At 46.7% G+C, this 20,774-nt stretch overlaps 1 long non-coding RNA gene across 2 annotated transcripts; it reads left to right on the top strand.

Moving 5' to 3' along the window:
• Positions 1–3,616: 3,616 nt before the first annotated feature.
• LOC141415599 (uncharacterized) lies at positions 3,617–18,164 on the top strand. Of its 2 annotated transcripts, XR_012440584.1 has the most exons (4): positions 3,632–5,475; positions 10,452–10,568; positions 11,059–13,052; positions 14,493–18,164. It is a non-coding gene; the product is annotated as an uncharacterized lncRNA (long non-coding RNA). The 2 variants fall into 2 exon arrangements; XR_012440583.1 differs by having other exon boundaries at positions 3,617–5,475; positions 11,059–18,164.
• The last annotated feature ends 2,610 nt before the right edge of the window (positions 18,165–20,774 follow it).

Genomic DNA, 20,774 nt, shown 5'->3' with positions numbered 1-20,774 from the left:
TTACCTTGTCCATCTATTCTCCCACATTGTCATTTTTCCTTGAGTTCTTCTCTTTAATTACTTAAAGACCTTTCTTTTCAAGATTCAGTGATAGAGATCTGTTATGTCAGGTGACAGTTCAGTGTGAAGAGAACCCTCAACTTCCTTTGAAGGCCTGCTCTCTGGGACCATATCAGCAAATGCAGAAATAAAAAGACCTCCAATAAGCCTGTGTAGTCTAGTAAAATGAGCTGCTTTATCTTTGAAATGAATTAAATGACACATTTAAGAATTAAAAAAAATTTTTCACTATTATGGAGCCTCCTGGTTAAAAATGTTATAAAATATGTCAAAAAAGTGAATTCCAATGGAATGACCTGCCACAAAGAGAAACTGACTTGGAGTAGGTGGCAGGGAACATTTTCCCTGGCCCTGAGGCAGGAGTCCTGAGGAGGCCATGATGCTAAAGCATCTTTGCTGTGTCGGGAGCCCAGCCTCCATCTGTAAGGAAGAAGCCTGAGTGGAAGCCAGCGGCTGCCGGACATTGCAGGGACAGCTTCTCTAACAGAAGACCATCTCCCCCCTCAGAGGGAGAGGACGCTGTTACCATTTAGAATTCAATCACATGACTTAGAGTCATCCCTTGGGACCAAATATAGGGTGTGGGTGCGTAGAGGTTTCCCTTGATGAAGTTAGACCGTTATGACAGGAAGATTTCTGCTGTGACACTGATGCTACCTCTGATGGTAGTTCAGAAATTTCTCTGGAGAGGTAGCTACTTCCACTCTTACCTTGTCATGTGGTGAGAGCCCTATGACAGTGTATAGCCACGATTCTGATATTTAACTAAAGTTGCTTTTTTTGTTTTAGTTTTTTTTTTTTTTTTTTTACAATATTGGAGCTTGAATTCAGGTTTCGTGTTTGAGAGGCAGGCCCTCTACCACTTGAGCCGTGCCTCCAACCCTCTAACTCTGGTTATTTTTGAGATAGTGTCTTGCTTTATTCCCAGGCCGCTTGGTCCACAGTCCTCTTATGATGTGCTTCCTGCTGTTGTACAGATGACAGGCACCTGCCACCAAAGAGCTATTTTCTTTTTTTGAGATGGTATCTTGAAACTTTTTGGTCCAAGCTGGCCTGGAACCATGATCTACCCTGTGAAGCTAGGATGACAAGTGTGAGCCAGCATGCCCAGAAAGATGGATATTTTTTGAGCACTCATTGAGTCAGCCACAACTAGTCACTCACCTTTTACAAGAGAAAATGAGACAATTACTTAACTCTGATTGGTACCAAAGAGAGCACTAGCAAAACCAGTAAAGTAGTCCTGTTAGACCCTCCTTCAGCCCTTAGCAAAGCTCTGTCCCTATTTTTCTTGACTGGGAATAGTAAGTTGGAAGCCTCAGACCCCCATTGTTGGGGAGTTACGGGTGCTGACACCTGCATAGCTGCACTGGGGTAACCTGGCTATTAGAGGTCCCTCTGTCCATGCTGTGATGGACTGGCTGAACATGGTCACTGTGAGTCATGGGAACAAACTGTCAGATGGGATACTTGCCTTTGTGAACTAAGGACACTTTTGTCCTTATCTCTTCTTCCTCTTTGGTTTACAATTCTTTATTTTCTGGAAGTGCATATTTCTGAATATATTATCCCATGAAATAAAACAGAGTTCATTATTTCAAAATGAAAACAACATAGCACAAAGCGAACACTGTCCTCATCTCAAGTATTACAGATGACACAGGACTTTTGAAATTCTAATACATGGCACTTAATCACTCCTTCACCAACCCCTAGAGGGCACTGATCCCTAACACATACCACAGTGTCCTCTGCCCTCCTTTCAGAGCCTATGACCACTGCACCTGGACTCCTGCCATGCTGGGATGTGCGGGCTGCCCCAGGGGAATGGAAACTCCAAAGGGAGGGGCCAGGGTTATCTGGTTCACTTTAGTGTCTCCAGGTCCAACAACCACCTCATGAAGGTGATTTATGGACACTTTTTGAATGCATACAAGCAAAAAGGATAGCCATTTAAATACATGAATTGTGAAAGTGTAAAATGTCCTAATAGAGAAGAGAGGCTGTGTTTCTTTGGTAATATTTTTCTTTACTGGTTCCAAATAGAGAAGATCACACTCATCATGAGAGCCTTCGTCTAGTTTCTCCACTTGGAGTAGATGCACAAGTAGGTACAGTTCCCACAGCTTCATGCTGCGGGGGCCAGTCACAGAGAGGCCTCTTGTGGAGTCTGGTTACCAGCTAGAGCTGAAGTCCCATCAACACCACCATCCACAACTTTCCACTAAGTGATCGCTCATGGATGTCCAGCCCAGCCAAACCTCCAGATGTCTCCACCAGAAAGACAGAACTCCCAATGACAAACACACAGTTGAGTCCAGCCAAGAAATGTGAAAGATGTTTTCTTTCAAGTGATTGTGTGTCTAGGTCATTTGTTGAACAGTAAGGATAACTGGAATTTGGTTTCTTCACTGTACTACCCATTGCAGTCCCTGTGTCCTACAAATGCATCTCTCACCAACCTCATGGCCCAGCGTCTTAGAAACACAGTCTCTTTCACAGGGTCTTTAAACTTGGTCTCCTGTCTCAGAGTCTGTCCTCTGGTCTCTGCTAAGACACTCAGCTCTCCTTTTCTCAGTGACTGTCTACTCTGACATCTCTTCTTCCTGGAAGTCCTCCCTGACTTCCTCACTCTCCCACAAGCACTCAATGAGATGGGAACTGTCTCTCCCATAGTGAGGATGACTGGCACATAGTAGGCACTACATCAGTTGTAGTCCTATCAAATCTAGGCCCCACCCTGGAGAGGGAAATTAGTAAGGGAATCTCACATTTTCTTCCTATCATACTCTACACTTATGTACAAAACCCAAGGAAATTTGATCCTAATGGTACATTTGTCACTTTTGTTAAATGTAGACTAGTAGAGAAGGGAGAGAAAATTCCAGCCTGGCACAAGGTCCAATGCAGATGGACTTGGATAGAATCTGTAGCCTCTGTGGGTTGCAAACTTAGTTTCCATATCACTCCCTCCTCAGGGATGATGGAGTCTATTCACTAAATATTCTCCCCCCTCATTAACTTTGGAGACACGCATTTGATGGAACTATGTGCTCTATACCAATGCAGTATGGAGAGTATTTTTTGTCCATTTCAAGTGTTGGCTTAATGCCTTTTCAAGGCAGCTTGGTTTAATGCAGCTTCAGACTCTCATTTCTGATCCTTCCATCCGTCTTCTACCTTACAAGGCCATGGCGCCATGTGTGAAGCCCTGCCATCACCCAGGAATTATATCTTATCTCTTGAATGATAATCAACCTGGACAACCCACCAGTGTCCTTTTCTTCCTTGACTTGGGCATGGCCACCAGGTTTTCATCCAATGTTGTGAAGATGTTCCAGAAGCTAGATCCAAGTCTTTAACTCCCAAAAACTGATGGCTGCAACCATCTTGAGTGTAATAAGAATGATCCCCCAATTCCTTTTAGAGTAGTAAAATCACTTATCTTTCTGTTTGCTTTTCTAAAAAGTGATTTTTTTAATTCAAGCAATTTTCTTTTCTACTCATAGATCCTTTGTCAAATTTTGCTCTAATCAAGGATTGGATTAGACAGAGCCTCTGTTCACCTGAAATAATGTCTGCATATGTTTGACTGCAAGAGCCAGAAGGCCACCCAGTCTTTCTCCTGGTGAAGCATTGGCACATTCAGTTCTGTCTTCACAGAAGAATGACAGTGCATTAGAAACAGAAAGATGTCTCAACATTGACAAAATTTAAATTTTATTAATCAAATGAATCAATGCATTATTTAGGCAAATCAGTAATACCAATCAATTATTAGAGTAGTGGTATCCTGTTACTGCTACAAAAATGTCAGAGAATTCACATCACAACTTACGGATGACTCAAGAGTTGGATCCTATGCAGTAGAGGCTGGTCACTTTGAAGACAAAGTCCCTCCTCTGAGCATGATGTCCTCTGTCAAGTCCTTCCTATCAGCATCTAGAAGCTCAGACAAGATAGCTTGGGATAGCTGACCCAAGTTGCAATCCCACAGTGGTTGTTCTTGTCTCTGGCAATTTTAACATAGCCATCCATGCCCCATTTCTTACCCCAGGTGATAAAAAGAGCAAATTCTCCATTTAATAGAAAGAATGAAGCACATTGACTTTAATAAGAGTAACAACTGACTTGTGATTTCAATTGTGACAGAGGCTTAGAAGAATGAACTGAGAAAGGCAGATGTCCTCCTTTATCCTTTGTAAATAGTCTACTCTTCATCTGCACATAACTTTATCCTGCCCCCAAAATGGTTACCTTAGAAAGGATTCCAAAATCAGAGACAGAGGAAGGAGAGGATGCCTTTCCAGCCACATCTGATAGAGAAGTAAGAAGCTTTTCAGAACTTAGAAACACAGTGGTACAAATGCCATGTCGTTACCTCAGCAAGCATGTGACAGAATCTAATGTCATAATCACACCTTCATAGTTCTGTCTTAACACTGAGGGGGATAACGATATCAGGGACTTGTATGCAAATACTCGCTCCACACAACTCTTCCCGACTGAATTTCCAGTATAAATATTTGTGGCATTTTTCTCCCTGTTCTTGACCAGCCAGTATTTATTGTTGTCTGACTCTGCTCTGTCAAAGCCATAGTCCACCAGAACAGAATAACTATGGCCATTGCTTTTACACTTTGGATATAATAAATTCCTGGAAAATAAAACCACAGATTGGGTGAGGGCCTCCGGGGAGCTGAGAGTGACCCACTGTGAGAAACAGTAATTCACCAAAATGACATAAACTCCAGGTAAGACTTAGACTAAGAGCTATCATTTCAAGGCTAGGGATTTAGACTCCTCTTACGTGGGCAGAAATACCAAGTAGCATCCATTCTTAGGTAAAAGGCTTGTTAAATGCATGGGAGACCTCTGCTTGAAATCTTACCATTCTACTGCCAGGAGATGAATTGCAGGAAGTTGGATAGAATGCAGACTTCCTTGAATCAAGAGGATCTTTTCAGATTTAAATACAGAATTTAAATCTTTGGAAATGTCCAAAGTATCCAATAATCAGAGAAAATCTTAGTAACTGGCTATACATTCAACGGTGTGGCTGTTTTGAAATTTCATGAGCTGCATACATGGGGACACACGAGGTAATGGCACATAGAAACATGAGGCACAAATTATCGCATACACAGATTTCAAAACGATGTGCAAGCCATGCACTAGAATATTTATGCTCACACTTACAAACTGAAGGCTTAATCATGCCACATGTCAAGATAATTTTACAACTTCTTCTGCATTAGTTTCTACAAAGAACCTTACCTTTCTTATGGAATGTGAAGGAATCCAGACTCGAATCAAAACTGCCAGAGATGAGCCCCACCATTGCCACAGCCATCATCAGGGCCTCCTCGCCAGATAACCTTCAATGATGACTGACTGCAGCGGCAGAACGCTCAGGTTTGTACCTTCAGGATTGGCCCCTGCTCTTTGAAAAGTAAAGGGAAGAGGTTTGATTACTGCCACCCACCTCGCGGAACATGGGTTAGGGTCACAGCACTCACAGTTTCCAGTTTCAGGTTTCCAAGGCAATGCTGTCATAAATCTTCCTAGGGAGTGAAATGCTGTGGAAACCCAGGACCCTGAAGGCAGACCCTTCATGTGAGGGACAGTTGTTTCCTTTGGTTCAGGGCCACCAAAACTGCTACCAAACTCCCACCACTGTTGAGAATCAAATGAACAGAAAGATGAAGCAGAGCCTGAGTCAGACAATAAAAGCAAAAGCTTGAATTGATGAGAAGTCCAACACTTCAGTGGGACTGTCGCCATGTTCCTTGCCTCCTGAAAAGGTCTGGAGAGTTTACTGTCGATTGATTGTGGAATGAATGCACTTCCAGGTAAACTCTTGATCTGTGTGAGACTGCTACGTTTGATTCTTTTGACCTTCAAAATGGCAGGTTAACCCCCTCTATTACTCTTTCTCTGTTCCCCTACACACTCATTATTCAGCAGCTTTCAGTGCATTTCACTATGTCATCTTCAAACAGATGAAGCGTGTCTCATTTTCACTAGTATTCTTTCCCCAAACAGTCCCACTATCACAAACGTAATATCTACACATGTACATATGATCAAATTCTTTTTAAGACTTTATTAGCATTTCATAGTTGTACATGGGAACACATGCAATATTTACATATGTGCTTATAATATATCTTTGTTGGATTTACCCCCTTCATCCTTCTCTCTCTTCCCCCTTTCCCCCTTCTTAGAACAATTTCAACAGGTTTCATTCTTCTATTTTCATATATGAATTCAAAATGCATCCACCATCTTCACCCTCATTCCCACTTTCCTTGTGCTCACCCCCTCCCACTATGACCACCCCCAGAAAAGACCTATTTTTCCATCCTGTCGTTCATTTTTTTGATTAAGTGTATATTGATAGTGCAGGGGGGGTTCTCCTTGGTACTCAGGTCTGTATACATCGCGCTTTAATCAAATTAAGTCCTCCATTATTTACTCATTCTCTATCGCCATGCTCCCCTAATATTCAACAACTTACAACACAGTGCATTATATTATATTCACATATAAATGGGTTCTTTCAATATTTTTCATTCTCTAACATTTTCTTTATCTGTCTCACCTCCTGTAGTTCCCCCAGATGGACAATTTGTTCTCTCTCTCACCATATATATACTTTATATATACTTTTCTTCCTCAAAAATAATCACATAAGCATGGGTGTTATAAACTTCACATAGTCAAACATTTTTAATTAACCCTAAATATTTTTTGATCAGGGACTATTTAATTATGCTTACATGTGTACAAACATGGACAGAATCCAGCATTATACCATTAATTCCAAAAGGCAAATTTCAGAAGTATACATAGTATAGTCATATTAAAGCCCAAAATAAGATTAAAAAGCTTTGTCTACATATTATGTGAAACAGACATAGGTTTATTTATAAAGCCTATAAGAATATGCAGCAAACCATTAGCAGTTATATTTGGCAATGGGAAAGAGTTGTGGGCTGTTTTAGAGAAACTGATATTTTATTTATGTTACATTTTGTTATTCAGTGTTATTTTATTTAAGATATTTTGGTGAAAATTTTTGTAGTAGGGAATGAACACAATTAAATACACCCTCCAAATATAGGAAGAAGTACAGTAAATACTTTTCTTCCATCTCAGATCACACCCCACTCCAGATAACATCCATTGTTAGTTTCTTCTGCATCCTTGTACACATCTAAAAATCAAACTTACATGTTTAAGAAGTCAGAAGTTTTTATCCTCTCCTTTTCCAAAAGTCAGCACATGATATTCTGCTTGGTATTTCAACAATATATATTCAACAATATATTCTGCACATTTTTATTGTCTCAATTTTTTGACAATATTTTCTATCCCTTTGACATTAATATCAGTGAGAAATGTTAGTCTCAGGTGAGAGGAGGTTGTACCCAGAGAGATAGAGCATTTTTAATTAGAGCTAAGTCTCCTGGCCTTATCAGGATTTAGGAGGCCACCTGAAGGATTCTTATAAGTGGTCAAGATTGCAAGGAGAGGACATCCACACCCACCAGAATGGATCAAATTTAAAATCATGGCAATGGTCAGCCCTGGTGAGGACATGGAGCAGCTGGAACTCTCAAGTACCACGGCTGGGAGTGTAAAATGTGGGACCACTCTGAGAGGTGATCCCCAATTTCTTATAAACTGAACTGGACCCCACCCAATGTCCCAGCAGTGCTAGTCCTAGGTGCACAGTCAGGGGACAGTGTTCACAGAAGCTTGGTTCATGACAGCTTCAATGGAGACAGATGGGCAGGTGGCCGTCCCCAGGGAATGGAACAGCACACTGCAGTATTGTCATACTCAGAAATCAAAACAGAGCAAACCAGCTCTGTGAGCAGCTCACTGGATGAAGCTCACTGTGTCAGTCAGAAGCCGCCAGATTAAATGAAGCCAAAACAGGTCATGCATATGTTAAAAGCCCCTTTCAACCTCAACTTAAATATTAATAATGAAAGACAGGACTGTAAAATAGGTACAGTGGGAGGATAATGTGGGGGGGTAAATGAAGGAGATTAAGGTGAGGGAATATAGTGGATAAGCTTCATATACATACATGAAATAGGATAAAGAAACCTCTTGCAATTGCTTTAAGTGGGGTGGAAGAGGGTTGAGGGGGAGAGACAGTGGGGACGATCTAACCAATGTACACTATAAGCCTGATCAGAGCTGTCACCATGAATCCCCCCGTATAATGAATATATCCTAATAAAAAGTTATATAATAAACAATGAAAGGCAGGAAGGAAAAATAGGTCTTTTCTGGTGGCAAGTACCAGGGTGATGTAGGTGGGCACAGGAAAGGGGGAATGAGGGTAAAGATGGTGGATGTATTTTGTATCCATATATGAAAATAGAAGAATGACACCTGTTGAAATTGTTCTGAGAAGGAGGGGAGAGAGAGGGAGAACAATGGAGGGGTAAATCTAACTAAGATATATTGTAAGCACCTATGTAAATGTCACAATGTCTCCCCCCATACAGCTATTATTTGCTAGTAAAATCATTTTAAAAAAAAGAAAAGAAAAGCCAAAAAAATTAGCTACATTTAGTCATTCTGCAAAGCAGATACAACTTCAAAACATCGTCCATACACCAAACACATTCAATTTTATCTGTCATTTGAAATAAAAAAGAACTATCAAGCTACAAATTGGTAGAAAACACCATATGACAGAGAGTCTTAATCCAGTCTATATAAAGACTTCTCAGATGAAATCGGTATGTCAAAGAGATCCCAGCACAAGTTCACTGACGCGTTACCACAACTGGCACGACACAGAGTCCACCTGAGTGCCCTTCGATGCATCAATGGTGAATAAAATGTGGTACTTACACGATGAAGCCTGAGTCTTAGTGAAGAAGTAACTCTGGTCATTTACGACAACATGGAGGAATCCGGAGGTCGTTAGCTAAATAACTAAGCCAGGCGCCAGAAGACAAGCACTGAAGGACTTCATTTATACGTGGAATCCAAGAAAGTTGAACTCCTGAAGTAGAGAGAGGAAGGTGAGTTTGCCAAGCACCGATGGTGGAGGGTGGGGAACACAAGATGTCAGTGACAGGATACAAAATTTCAGTAGGAAATAGTGTTGAAGAAGGGGGTCCACAGGCCGCCCTGCAGTGGAAGGAGTGTGAGGTCGCTGTGCAAGAGCCCATGGGACACCAGGTGTGGACAGTTGTCTCTGGGCAGTTGTCAAGCACCTGCCCAGGAACCACGCAGTGCATTTCCAGGTGAGGGGCTGTAGGAGCTGCCGTGTCCTCACAGGAGCCTGTGGATGGGGACCTTTCAGGATCCTGAAGAAGCACTTCCTCCACGGGAAATAGGTTCATGTTTTGCAGAGCACAAGTCACTCCCTGGACCCTGGGATCTGTACAAGTGTGTAAATGACTGAGGAAAGGTCTCTCTGGGTTCTTTGACTCACTGGCCACCAGGTAGTGGACAGAGCCTCCACAGATGGTCACAGAATTAACCTGGGCTCCTTGGCTTATTCCCAAGTAATGAGAGAGGCCCTCGGGGGGCGAGTGCAGGTTCCAGGGCCGACAGCCTCCTCATCAGTGTGGGAGGCTGGGCCATGCCTCTTGACCTCCCAAAGTCCACCGTTCTGATTCTGAAGGCAGGAACGAGAAGAGAGAGGTCTGAGCCACAAACTGTACTACTGCCCGTGAAGCCACAGCCCTGGCAGTGACCAGGTCTCAGCAAATCCACACGAAACTGAAGGAGGTGGAGACTGATGTTGCCTAGTGTGGATGAAGACAAGGACACATAGGGTCCACCATGCCACACCACTCCTTATGACAGCAAAGCTCTGCAGACAGTGGACACACAGTGCCTCTCTCCTGGTCTCCTTTTCAGACAAGGGAAGGCATGAAGATGGCTGCTGTCCCCTCCCAGCAGGATTGGAGGGGAAGATAGCTGAAGTGATCCTGAAACTCCAGGCCTTTACATGGAGAAACCACTGAGAACCAAAGACAAATGCAACCCACAATGTTCTCACCTCTTCTATGGACAGAGGTGTCTAAGGAGAGAACAAGTCAACCCGAGTGGTTTCCTCCTTTTTTTATTCATATCAGGTGAAAATCTGCATGCCACAATTTTCATTCAATCATGCATCACATTCGTCACTTATATCGGCAAACACAGATCTGTGTTATTCTTTATTAAAATATTTACGTACTTTATTGGTGGTAAAATTATATACACTTATGGTGTGTGACATTATGTTTTGATCTATGTAACCTGAAGAATGGCTAAACCAAGCTATTGAACATATGTGCACTACTCCATATACTTAAAATCTGTGGTGAGAACACACAAAACCCTATTTCTTTTTTGGCAATTTTCAGACGTACCATGTGCTGTTATTCTGAGCTGCAGTTGCATGACAGTCTCCATGTCTCTCGAGCTCATTCCTTCTGTCTGCAATGGTCATATAAATTTCCACCACGTGTTCCTACCTACTGGTAAATACCTGGCCTATCTCCCTATTGGTGCCCTTTGCTTGTTTTTCTATTATAAATTTGGAAATGGCGTGTAGTCTCCCATATTGGTGTGGATGTTTCATTAGATCCTTGGGAGAGTTGCTACATCAATTGGTGAACTCATTGACATGTTCACAGAAATTCCCAGACTACCCCGTAAAAGACTGATTTCATGCACACTCTCACAGACAAGGTCGAGTGAGGGTCCTGTCTTCCTCCCACCCAAGCCAGTCCTGGATGGGTCGGTTGGGGATTTACAATTCTGACTCCTAGAAGGAGCTCTGTAGGGTGGAATTCACTTCTTCTCTTGAGGGTTGCTGCTTTGGTCTGTGATATTAGGAACTAGTTTAACACCCTGGGCAAGGTTTTGTAGAAATGTAAGCACCTGGGAGGTCACGTTTTCTCATGGGTGGCCAGGTGCACAGGAGCAAATTATAAATTCAAGCAAATTTTCTTCCCTTCTCTGTCTTAGGATGTGCACAAGTCCGACGGGAACAGTTCCCGAGCAGTGTCAGGAAATTATCAGCTGGTGCCAGACCTTCCTCACATTCCAACTACGCGATTCTTTGCAGAACGCTCCAACAGTCAGCTGGTTATTTCACACTAAACCACATTGTTGATGTCCAGGAGTCAGTCTAGCCACAACTCCACAAGGAGAGGCAGCAATCGGTGTCACTGCCATGTGTGGATCACACAAGACACTGTCCCCTTTCCCAGTGCCTGAGATGAAGACAGCAGTGACGGAGGGAGACCGGCTGGATGGGTTATGATGGTAGCAGCAATGGTCACTTGTCTACAAAGCAGTGTTGTGAGCGTCTGTTACAGCTGGGAACATGGTACAGTAAACCATGCATCCCTGACCCAAATATCTGTGCCCTGGAGCAGGAAGGAGATGAGGCAAGCAGGTGAAAATGGCCACAAAGTCGTCTTTCAGTACCTGTGAGGACTGGGTCACATCCCCCGGCTGCTCGGAGACAAAACAGCTTCAGAGACTCAAGTGTCAGTCAACTGCCACAGACTTTAAGTCACTGACAACGCAGACATGATCACTGCATCGGGTTTGCTTTGCTGGGCTTTGCAGGTATTGTAAAGGTTTGTGGCAATCCCGCACAGAGCAAGTCTCTCAGCACCACTCTTCCAACAGCCTGTGCTCGCCTCGTGTCTCCCTGTCACATTTGGTAATTGCCACGCATCCCAAGATCTTTCATGATTATCAGATCTGTGATCAGTGATCTCCGATGTGTGTGTTCTGGTGGCTTCTGGGAGCCATGAACGCCACCGCTACCCCCCTGCACGGTCCCCAGCACAGAGCCCCATGGAGCTGACGGACAAAGGTGTGTGATCTGCCTGCTCCAGCAATGGGCGCGTCCCCCAGCTCTGTCCCTCTCCTGAGACACCTCGCTATTAAACTGCCCAGTTAAGAACCCCGCCATGGCCCCTAAGTGTTCAAATGAGAGGACCAGTTGCACGTCCCTCACTTTACGTCAAAAGCCGGACCTGATCAAGCTCGGTGAGGAAGGATGTCATGATTTGAGGCGGGAGCAAGGCCTCTTGTGCCACAGTCAGCCAAGTTGTGAATGTGAGGAAATGTTCTGGAAGGAGCTGAAAGGTGAGCGGTGAGCACAATGGCGACGGGCAGAGATACAGAACAAGTCAACAGGTGAACAGAAAACAGTCCGGGATGGGAACACCATTATTTTCCTTGGTCGTGTTTTGGAATGTCAGAGTGATATTCAAATAACCTTATTTGTCCTCATACCTTAAGGTGATGTAGATGTAGGTAGAGGTTTTAGGACCTTGCAGAGATGGACAGATTAGGGGCAGGAGGTCAACAGTGACCTGGAGCCATTTCAACAAGTCACCTCTGCTGGCTGTCTGGGCTTTGATGTAGAAATGATGACCGAGGGTTTCTTGCAGCTCTCCACCCAGCCAGCTTCGAACACCACTGCTTTGTCCCCTGTTTCCTTGATCCTGAGTCCCCACAGGATGTGGTGCACTGCAGTGGTCACCGGTTGACGGCTCTGGCTAAAGGTAGGGACCCTGCACTTATCCACCCGGGGGTGGGGGCTGGGGTTCCTCCCTCCCCCTTTCTCCTGCAGATTCTCAGATAAACAGTGAGCAAGCCAAAGGTGGCTTAACTTCCAGCAAGAAAAAGTGACTCTCTTGACTTGTACTGGACTGGCCATCTGTGTGTCTGTCCTAGGTGGACCTGGAGCAGACGCAAGCTGACAACGTGCCTTAACAATTCAACCTCTAGGACCTGACCTGTCCTCCATCTAATGGCAATGGCGTGACTTATGGTAGAACGGGAGTACATTGCTGTTCAATTACCAAATAGAGCAATTAACCAACCGGGATTGCTCAGTGTTCAGGAGTGACACAGTCACCCACTGCGGCACCTCATTTCTGGATGTGACAGTGACCCCTTCAATCAGATGCTTGCCTTTACTCCCCCTGGACCTTCTAGTAAGTAACTCGGAGGTCTCTGTTTTCAAGCATTGTCGAGGGATCTTGGCCATTGGTTTTCCAGAAGCTTCTTCTGTTATTTTTAAAAAAAAATTTTTAAAGACAAAACAAGTATTTATTATGAAAGACTTACGTAGTATGAAAATCTCGCTGTATTTCCTGTGACTCCATGAAACCACGACTGTACTGCTCACTTGCTCACCATGACTTGTGTTTGGCATCCGACTGTCATCAGCCCTTATTCCCATTCTTCAGGTGAACGACGGAAGCTTAGGTTACGTGGAGGGACTTGCCCCAGATCACAGGGCACGCTGAGAGTAGCAGCCAGGCTTGCCCTCAGGGGACAAGCCAGCACGTGAGGTCACAGGGGTGACAGGACCCTGGCACTTGCACATGGCAGACACGAAAGAGAATTTCAGAGAACGGCAGTTAAAGTCTTACACCAAACATGACCAGTGTAGAGCCCAATAGTGTCATAACCAAGTCCACACCCTCCCAAGGTCCTGCTGGGAGGAGGTTTCCCGTGCACTGTCCCCAGCCCTTGGCCTATTCTTCCACTGAGACCTTCTTAGCCCTTCTTGAGCTCCGTGGCTCTCCACTGACTTTTGGGGAATCCCATCTCCTCCTCGCAGGAACCTGCACCCACCCCTCACCCTAGCAGAATACCCCCCACATTTGGACTATTTCACCTGCAGTGGGGGCGCAATTGCGTACAGACACTGCCCCAGCCCAGCCACCTGGGGCGCAGGTAACACCAGAGGAATGTCGCTCTTTTGGACTTTGTTTTAATAGGAATGTTCTGCTCGTGTTTTTTATCCCTTTACAGAGGCATTTCCTGTCTGCAGCTAGGGGTGTCATTGTGTCACAGCTGTTGGGATTTTACAATATACTAAAATAGCAACATTAGCATCAGACCTCACAAACAGAACCCAATGCCATGCTGGGCGTAGGAAAACACGAGGTTCTCTAACTTGTAAGAGCCAGCCTGAAAATCTCTCCTGTGAGTTTCGATGGTCAGTGCCACCAAGGAATTACATGCAGGGGACAGAGGAAGAGAGAGGCGATTTGTCCCTCTCTTCTGGGAGAAGGCAGCGGGGTTCCACAAGGCAAGTGTGGCCACTCACTTGGTCACTTCCCCCCCTCCCCCACAGGGGTCTTCCTCCCCTCCCCTCCCTCCCCACACCTGCCCTTCCTTCCCTGTGGGGAGTCTGAGCTGCACTTGGTAGGTGTTGCTGTCTCTAAGTGTTCAGTGCAATACTCAGTGTCCACCTCCGTGTTCCCAAGGAACTGTTCCCAGTCCATGCAGGGTCTGACGTGGGGGACCCGGGCACACATGGCCCCTCAGGGCCCAGGAGTCAGTAGGAAGAGAGGCTCTTCTTTATGGGATTTCAGCTTTTCAGGGCAGAGAGAAGTAAAGTTCATGGTCATTTCCATTTGCAGGACAGCACTCGTTACCAAATGACAAACAATTCAAATGCAGCCTTCAGCCCAGCCCTGTCCCGCTCACGGGAGACGTGATTGCTAACCACAACTGGGACATCCTGCAGTGTTGCCCCCTGGCCGGGTGGTCTCAGGTGCAGGGCCTGAAGATGCTCTTCAACCTTGAGTGTTGACTCAGGGTTCTCCTGCATGTGTGCAGACACCACAGAGGGAGCGAAGTCACAGGCAGGAATCCCTGGGGCCTGGCAGGGATGGAGCCTGCAAGAGCACGGCCCAGACCAGGTCGCTGCCTTCCAGTGAAAGAAGGCAGGCACAACCTCAGGCCATAAAAGCAGACAGAGGAGGCCATCAGTGACAAATTGGGGATGGAGTGCTGACAGTTCAAGGAGCATTTAAAGAAAGTCACTAGACAGGAAAACTCCACATGTCAGAAGATCCCGCTTCTTCTGCATGAAAACACAAAACAGAACGTCACCAGGCTTCCTCAGATTTGACAACGACCCTAGTTCATTCATGCGACATTATCGACATTATCGGTAATGGGTTGTGAGGATCAAAGGTTTGAGGCTGTGGTTACTGACAAAGCGTTTCAGTCTCACGATGGCGGAAAGACTGACTTTTCTCCCCAACCTTGTTAAAACGGTGACATTGCAAAAGCTGCTGCTGTACATAGCAAAAGATGTGGTAAGAACCGTATTTGAACACGTGTTAGCCGTGACTTAATGCACTAATGTCTTTCTGGAGGGGACAAAGAGAGCAACACAAACTCCATTGTTTTCCTCAGCAATAAGCATGCTCTCTGCTTGGATTTTAATTGTCACATGCCATAGGCCCCAAACCACGTATTTTATGTCCAGTTAAAAATATGCAGAAAAACGTCACAGATGCCGTTCACGCCAGCTGTGTTCACAACAGAGGAAATGCTGGGTGTTCGTGGCAGGGAGCTGCCAGGTGCCTTGGCTGCGAGCCAGTAGTGCAGTGCCCTGCAGCCAGAAAACTGAAGTTTCTGAAAAGCCTGTCCCAGCGCTGAAAGGCAGCCAGGTCGTAATGGCCGGCTATGCTTCACTTGGTTTCAGTTGTCTAGAAGAAACAGCCCAAGGGAAGGCAAACTGTCATTGCTTCAAATTCCCTGAAAGCCCCAGGGCCTGGCTCCTGCCCCACACAAGGCCGCCACCAGCCAGGGTTTTGCCTCTAGGGCAGGGGCAGCTCGTTGACCCCTCGCTGAGGCCCGGTTTTCTCCTCCCTTGTGCACTTGGGTCACAGAGTGACGATCTGGAAGCAGCAACCAGCTGGATTCAGGGTGACTGGTCTTCTTTCTTGGAAGAGTGGCTTTCATCGTTGCTGGCTGTGACAAACCCAAGGTCTCTGCAGAACAGCATGGGGTCCACGCTGGGGCTGGAGCTGGAGCCTCTGATTCCGAGGCCAGGGGTGGACAGGGTGAAAAGAGTTCTGATGTTATCTTCAGTCACCCGGATGCGGGGAAAACACACATGGTCTAGTCTGTCTCTCTCCTTACTTGTATTGTTGATAGAGCCTTTATCATATGTTTCATTTACTCTTCAATCGAAAACTGAAGATTAAAAACTTTACTCCTTTCCATCTGTTCAGACCGAATTCCATCTGAAATTGTGTTACATTTTTGTATAATTTGGGAAAATGTCAAATTCTGCTATTCACAAACCCAGCCTCCTTCTATTCAGTCAGCTATTATCTTATGTCTTTCAAGAAAATTTGCTTGGGACTGTTTTCCTACTTTTCTGAATTTTCTGTGTAATTCTCAGTCGGTCATTTTCAAATTACCTTCATGATTTGTAAAGAGGAATTTTATTTGGTGGGCTGGGAGTGTACCTCAGTGGTGGAGTGATTGCCAGCATGTGTGAGAGGTCCATCACCAGCACTGCAAAGAAAATTATATTTTGAAGCAAACCATGAACTGTAAGAATTTCCCAGCCTCCGATCTGCTCCACCTCACCCGTCACACTTCTCCTCCATGTCCTAGCTCTCCCTCTTCCTGCCTCTCCCCAGAGCAACAGGACAACAGCACATCCATGCGGTCCCCAATCCTGATCCTGCTGTGAGGCCCTGTCCCCAAAACCAGAGCAACCAAGCGGGCAGAGCAGAAGCCCACTCCCCGGGCACGGCTGGCAGCAGCCAAGGTTGGGGCCAGGCCTGCAGGCTGTGCTCACCGAGACAATCTGACTCCGAATTTCTTGCAGGTGACTCCGAAGACCCTTAATGTCCTTCGAGCCAGAAGCGCCGGCATCCAGCACGAACAGCTTATTTGAGATGTGAAGGTCGATCCCAAACCTAGGGCAAGAGCAGGGCTCCGTGAGCTGTCACCAGGTCTTCCTGTGCAGAGGTCAGGCTGGCCCCAGCGCAGGTGGGAGGCAGGGAGTCCCAGTGACCGTGCGGAGGCTCCTCTGTCCTGGGAACGCCACCGGGTCCCTCTGGTGCAGAGGTGTGGGGAAATCGGGGTGCACGGCCAGTCGTGCACACGGGAGGTCCGTTTCCACGCAGCTGCAGGAACACGGCGTGGAAAGCCATCGGCTACGCCTAGGGTGGGAAACGCGAGGCCCAGGTGCTCACGTCCCAGTGAGGACAGGAGACGCTGTGACTGAGTGCAAGCGGAATCCACCAGTCACACCACCGACCTGAGAACACTCCCAGACGATCCCGGTCCACGCCGGGAAGACAGCAGACGTGCATCCCAGGCTGAGGGTTCAAACCTGTGCCACTCGCGTATTACCTGGAGATGCCCGCTCCAACTGTTTTGATGGAGTCGCTATGGTCCCCTAAGCGCTCACGTGAGGGAGGCTCTGTCCCCAGGGTGGCGACATGCACAGTGGTGGAGGAGCCTTAAGAGGTGGGCCTGACTGAAGCTGGTGAGGGTCGCTGGGGGGCCGCCCTCCAAAGTGGCTTCTTGGGGTAACAACTACTTCCTGCACAAGGAATCTCTCTCTCTGGTTTCCTGGTCCACCATGCTGTCTGTCGTTCTCAGGTGCTGCTGTGTCATGTGTGACACGGCAAGGGGACCGTCACCAGAGTGGGTGGGTGACATGCTATGTGGACTTTCTAATCCAAAATTAAGAGTAAAATAAGTCCTTTTCTCTGTAAGTTACCCAGCCTCAGGTATGTTGTGATAGCGGTGGAAACGACCCATACAGACTCAGACTAATTTATGTGCTACCTCACCCTGGCACACTCACGTTTTATAAGTGCAACAACAGTGACACCCTAACACTTGAGATGAAATACACTCTGATCTGTTATGTTCAATTCTGTCCCACGACGTCCCATCCTGTCCCAATACAGAAAGTGCTGGCCACCTCCCCCTGAGTAATTGCATGTGGTTTGCAGCTCCCGTGCAGAGAAATGCTGGCGTGTGCAATGGTGATGAGTATGACAAGAACGACAGCTGCAGGACTCACAGAAGTCACCTCTGGGAGAGGCGCTGGAGGTGAGCAGAGAAGGAAGCGAGGGGGTGCTGGCGTGAGCCCCGTGCTCTTGGTCTCTGTGGGATTTGTTACGTGCGTGCTCACCGCGTGGACAGGAAAGAAAGCCACAGCACAAAATCAACCAAGGAAGAAGGACCTGTCGTTCTTTAGGGTGTCCTCACCCCACCCCTCCCCACCCCAGACAGAGGGCCAGGGGCCACCACCCACCTGTTCCTGATCTCCTTCAGCAGAGACATGTCCTTGTCATAGCCAAACTCCCCTCCAGCTGGACGGGGGACATTCATAATGTCAGCGTGGGTGGCCACCAGGACAACTCGGAGTGGGTTCTTCAGCTTGCCGCCAAAGGCTGGGGAAAGAGAGGCAACCGTGTCAGGACCGGGGTCACCCTACCTGGCTGGCTGTCCTGCCCAGGTGAGGGGACACCATGGCTTCATCCCAGCGTATCTACTGCCGTGTGCTTTCTGCAAAGACACCGACTGCTGAGTCCTGCACTTGCCGGGCAAGGGTCCTGCTGTGCGCAGGAGAAAGGCTCATCCCACGTCATCCTCCCCAAGGAACAAAGGCAAGATGGCACAGTCAGGCCACCGGTCCTCTTCCCCAGGGTCGATGCATCTGCAGAAGGCAGCAAGCACCTTCCGTGAGGAACCCGGGGCCATGGAAGGAGGCTCCACCTGCACCGGCAAGATGAGCACGGCTGTAAGGAGCAGAAGGAGGCGAGAAACGGCTCAAGGAGTAGCTCAGGGTCCAGCCTTCGGGGAAGGAGCATCGGATCAGGACACAAAACGCCCCCCAGGACACAATGCCTGGTAGAGCCCCAGTAGCTTCCTGGGGTGGACATCTCTTAGTGGGATGGAGACAGGGAGGAGGCTGCAGCGTGGGGTCTGGTGTGGCCACACGGGCGGGAGGTCAGGGCAGCGGCAAGAAGAGAGCAAGGGATAAAGGACAGACACTGGCCCTGGGGCTCTGCTCACCTATGGGCTCTTCAGTTGGGAACCCAATGTTCCCTTCAGGGGCATGTCCCAGTGAGCTCTCTCTGTGGTACCCAGAGTTTTCTTGAGTGTCCACCAGGTCCACTTGTTGAAGGCCTTGTCCCCAGCTTGGTGCAGTTGGTAGATAGTGGCTCACGTCTGTAATCCCAGCTACATGGGAGAATAGTTAGAAGGATTGCAGTCCAAAGCCATCCAGGCAAAAAGCACCAAACCTTATCTGAAAAATAAAGCAAAAAGGGCTGGAAGTGCTCAAGTGGTAGAGCACTTGCCTGGCGAGCATGAGGCCCTGAGTTCAAATTTCAGTACCACCAAAAAAATCCATATTATGGCACACACCTATATCAGGTATCCATGCCTGTTTCTCTTCTTCTGTTCCCCTAAATGCCTTCATTATTTATCTGTTGCTATATCTAGATCAGGTCACTTACAATACCCTGGAGAGGTACCTGTGCGTGTTGTGTGTATATGCACCTAGATGCATACGTGGAAACGTGTCCTATAAGAACAGGAGAGACCCACCTGGGGAAAGAACAAAGGTCCCTCCAGGACCAAGGAGCATGAACAGTGTATCCATGGTGGCATGGTTGGGGACACACACAGCCCCAAGGTCAGCGTTCCTTCCTTCTCACTCCCAGTTGCCTCTCTGAAACCAGCTGTGTCGTCTCTCTGAGTTTGCTCTCTCTCTCTCTCTCTCTCTCTTTTTATGGCTTTGCGAATTGAATTCAGGGTCTCATGCACCACCACTTGAACCACACCTCCAGCCCTTTTTGCCTTAGTTATTTTTCAGATAGAGTCTCACTTTTTCTCCTGGGGTCAGCCTCAGACTGAGATCCTCCCCAGTAGCTGGAACTCTCTCTTGTACGTGTGTTTATTTTAGGTTAAATCCAAATGATTTTAGGCATGAATAGATCGCGGCACTGAAAAACACTAAATCATTTTTTAAAAGTCCTCTTAGTCAGGCCTGGTGGCTCAAATCTATAATCTTAGTTACTTTGGAGGCAGAGATTAAGACCATCGTGGTTTGAGGTCAACCAGGACCAAAAGTTCGGGAGACCCCCCATCTTAACCAATAAAAGCTGAGTGTGGTAGTACATGCCTGTCATCTCAGCTAGGTGTAGAAGCACCAATGGGAAGATGGAGGTCCATACCAGCTTGGGGAAAAAAACAAACCCAAACTCAAAAATAACCAATGCAAAAAGGGGACTGTAAGCATGGCTCAAGTGGTAGAGTGCCTTCCTTGCAAACCCAAGGCTCTGAGCTCAAACCCCAGTACCACCAAAATGAATGAATAAATAGAAATCCTTTTGCAGGTGTTTCAGTTGTTCTAACAGCAAGTCTGAATTTGTGGCAGTAATGTTAGCATTTCTAAAATTCATCCTATTTCCCCCTTTAAGAAAAGGAAGTGGAGTTGCTTTTCGTCACGCTGTTGGCTGTTCACTGCGTTTGTTTTTACCTGTGGCAGTGCTACTGCTTTTCCAGTAAAGGTAAGGGTCTGAACGAAATCAATACACTTTAGGAAGTGCAAAATGAGAGTTTAAGGAAAAGCTTATGTAAATAGTAATCGTAGCACTGGTTTGCAGGTAGTTCCCCCCGTATGTGCTCTTGTTTCTTTGTGGCCTGTTGACCTCTCCAACACATGAAGAAGGCAGAAGTCACCTGTCTGCCCCAGGGCTGTGACTCAGGGCTGTGGCTCAGCCCAACCCAGGGCGAGTGTTCCATAAAGATTCAGTGAACAAATGCATCAAGAGGGGTTCCATGGGCAGAAGTCCACCACGTGGAACCATTGGTAATAACAGACATTGGAAGTTACCAAAGAAACAATGATGACACCTGGCTAG

Source organism: Castor canadensis, chromosome 13 (assembly GCF_047511655.1).
Source record: "Castor canadensis chromosome 13, mCasCan1.hap1v2, whole genome shotgun sequence".
In the NCBI taxonomy this organism is placed as follows: Eukaryota; Metazoa; Chordata; class Mammalia; order Rodentia; family Castoridae; genus Castor; species Castor canadensis.
The sequence above is the reverse complement of the archived record's forward strand: the minus strand, read 5'-3'. Positions and strand labels throughout refer to the sequence as shown.